The following is a 3,684-nucleotide window of genomic DNA, read 5'->3' as shown; positions in this document are numbered from 1 at the left end:
CCGATGGGGTGAATGACGTCACTGACAGCATCATTCTGGGTCTGCTGGGGGCGGGGCTGAGCCCAGCCCCTCCCCTCCGTGCCAGCATTTCATTAAGCTGGCAGGCTGGGCTTTGACATTTTTCAGTCTTGAATTTGGCTTCAGTGCACGACTGTTCAATCTGTAAGACTTGATTTCTATTCGAGGGAGGGGTAATGAATTGGTTGGTAATGGATCTGCCCCTTGGAGGTGGCTTCCGCTGCCTGGAGCTTTGTGGAGGATGGGATCACTGTAGCAGCTTCGGGCAACCTGTAAATAGTTCCCGAGCTCCTGGTGCCACACGAGGTGCCTGGCGCTGCAGCGAAGGGAACACACCACGTGCATCCCTGTCCCCCTGGAAAAAGTTATAGTTCAGCAGGGATTAAATGAATGACATGTGTGAATGATTGCAAGCATCACGCGGATGTGTTTCAGCATCATACAACACGGCTCCAGGCCTGGCCTGCGGGTCGTGGGCGGCTTTCCCCCAGAAGGAAGAGCAGGTGAGAGGCCCTGGATAGGGGAGAGCCTTCTGCTTCCTGTGAGGTCTGGGAGTCCATGTGGTGGTACGTGGACCGAGGGGGCAAGAGAGGCTGCCAACCCAGAGAGGAGCAGGCCAAGAGGGATTTGAGTTCAAGGATTCGGGGTTTGAGTTGGGCCTCCCCTGCTGTGGAAACCCAATCTGACAGCCCTTTAAGAGCTGACCGGGCCTGGGCTCAAACGGAAGCCTCTGGTTTAGGGCAACCAGCAGAGTTAGAAATGAATGCCCTGGTGTCATGATTTATTATAGCAGCCAAGGCCTGGGATGAAGACGGGTTTCCTCCCAAGCATGGAGCCCCCTCCTGTCCCTGGGAAGCCCCAGACCCACCCTGCAGCCTCCCAGGGAGCAGGTCCACAGACTCCCAAGGACAGGAAGCTGCCTGGGTGGGGTGCGTGCTCTCTGGTCGCCTGGAACCAGCCTGGGGGCTCCAGAGTCAGACAGATGGGGGATGACCTGGGGCTCTGCCACCAACTAGCTGTAGGACCTAGCAAGTCACTTGGTGTCTCTGGGCCTAGTCTTTTTTGTTTTTCCTCTCGTAACACAGGAATACTAGTGTCCACCTTCCAAGGGCTATTGTGAAGTCAAAGAGATGATGTCTCACTGATGTAAAATGCTGAGCAGGGTCCCTGCTACGTAGCGAGCCTTCAAGCTTCTGGGTTAGGAACTGGTCTGTTTAACAAATGAGGCAAAGACCTCTCTCCCTCTGAGTGACTCTTTCAGAAGCACCCACCAGCCCCCCGAAGTCTGGCCATACCTCGCTGGTGAGAAGCCAGACACCAGGAATCCTTAGTCTGGGGTTCCTTGTGGATTCCTGGCACTTCTCTTCCAGAATGTTCCACTCAGACCATGCAGCCACAGAGGAGGATGTCCCAGACTGTGTCACATCCCACCTTCTTGGGTGTGGCCATGATGACCTGTGCGGCCCTGTCCTGAACTCGGACAGAAGCACATGAAGTTGGGTGCAGAACGCATGGAGAGTGAGCAGTGTACTGTGGTCTCTCTGTGTTCTAGCTTATTGATACCATGTAACCAACCTTCCAGCGAAGTCATGATATCATGCCCACTTTACAGATGAGGAAGCTGAGGCTCAGTGGGGTGAAATCCAGAAGAGGTGAGGCCCAAATCCCAAGAAGTCCCTGGGGCCTCCAGACTCAGATGTTGCAGACCACAGGGACTGGGATGTGCCCACTCAGCTTTCCGGCAGGGCATTCCCCCCACTCTTCCTGGGTGGGGCCCATGATCCAGGCTGACCTCAGGAGGGGAGGAGGAGCCCAGCCCAGAGAGGGGCTATTAATATCCAGAGGCCTGTGTCAGCATCTTGGCCTGGCTAGAGCTGCCGGCAGGTTCCCAGGGCTACAATGGGCTCCATGCCGGGGAGGGCCATGGAGTCCAGCTGGACTTTGGCCCAGGAGTGGTGGAAAGTGGGCTTTGGATTGGGTCAACCCTGGGTTCAAACCCCAGCTCAGCTTCCTCTACTTTACTGACCACAGGCACGTCCTGCCAGTACTCCTGGCCTCTCTTTCTGCCTCAGGGGGCTCACTCAGACCGAGACCTGCCCCTCCATCTGTAAGCTGGGGTGACCCAGTTCACCTTCTCAGGCAACTGAGAAGCAGGCCCCATCCCTTTATGAGCTCCTACCACAGGCTACACTGTCCCATTTCTGAGCATCTTAGAATTCATTCATCCATTGAATTGATGCTTTCATTGATCTCTTCCTGCTTATAGTTCTGTATAGTTGGGGAGATAGTATATACACCTGTGAAATAACTAGCCAGTTTCCAAAACAGTATATTTTTACCAATAGCCTTATTTTTTCTTATCATCAAATGTTACAGTCTTACAGCAATAAATTCAATGAATACAGATGATATAATACAGGTGTAACCCTGGACTTCCTTGGTGGTCCTGTGGTTTAGACTCTGTGCTTCCACTGCAGGGGGTACAGGTTCCATCCCTAGTCAGGGCACTAAGATCCTACACAATGCATGTTGCTGCAAAAAAAAAAAAAAAATGTAATTCTATTGCCTGGGTGCCACGACTGTTAACATGAGAACTGTCAGGTTACAAAGGAATTCGCACTTCTCATTTCCAATTATTTAAATGTTTTATGACAACCAAGTATTACTTTAACAATCAGAAAGAATATCTATTAAACTGTATCTATGTATAGCAAATACAGAGATAAACAAATATGCATTTAAAGTATGACTGTATTTATATATCCTTTTAACCTCTCCCATTTCATGTAAAAATATGGACCTGGCAATGTCTCCATGACAACCCATCAGTCTTCAACGACTGTTTGGTATTTTTTCATGTGGCTGGGCCAAACTTTGTAGAAGCAATTCTCTGGTTTTAGACATGTAGATTGTTTCTATTTTGTGACTGTTCAAAACTATTAAGTATTAGGCGGCATAGCCATCCTTACACACACACCCCTGTGCACTGAGGCAGAATATAAACAAGTGGCTATAGCAGCGAGTACCAGATAAAACGGTGTGTTTGGAGGCAACCCCGTGAGATCTGATGGGTCAGCCTAAGCCACCTACTGCAGTGCCCAGACCCAGAAAACCAGGACAGGGTCAGAGACACTTCTAGCCAACATGGCAAGTCTAACCACACTCTTCTAGAGCCGAGGAAGAAAAGGCTAGAGTGGTGACATCACCTATAAGGCCACAGAGCTGATCAAGCAAGACCAGAGTTAAGATGTGGGCTGGCTGATCCCTATAACTCTGAGCCAGAAGGCTGTCTTCCCAGCCATGAATTTTTCCGTTTCCTGCAGTTTTTCTGTTCCCTACCCACTTGGCCTCATTTGTCACTCACTCATTCACTCTCTCCCTCTTGGAACATTTAATTTTTTTTTTTTTTTCTGACTTTGTGGCAGGAGGGATCTTAGTTCCCTGACTAGGGATTGAACCTGTGCCCCCTGCACTGGAAGCATGGTGTCTTAACCACTGGACCACCAGAGAAGCCCCTGGAACACTTTTTGGGGTCTGCTATGTGTCAGGCTCCCCTCCCCACGCAAGACCAATGAGTAGGACAAAGGTGGCCGCATGCCTGCAGACCCCTGGCCTCTCTGAACCATCGCCTCACCTGGCCCTTTGTCCATATAACTTCTCTCTTCT

This window comes from Bubalus bubalis, chromosome 12 (assembly GCF_019923935.1).
Source record: "Bubalus bubalis isolate 160015118507 breed Murrah chromosome 12, NDDB_SH_1, whole genome shotgun sequence".
NCBI classification, from domain to species: Eukaryota; Metazoa; Chordata; class Mammalia; order Artiodactyla; family Bovidae; genus Bubalus; species Bubalus bubalis.
This window is presented reverse-complemented; position numbering follows the sequence as displayed.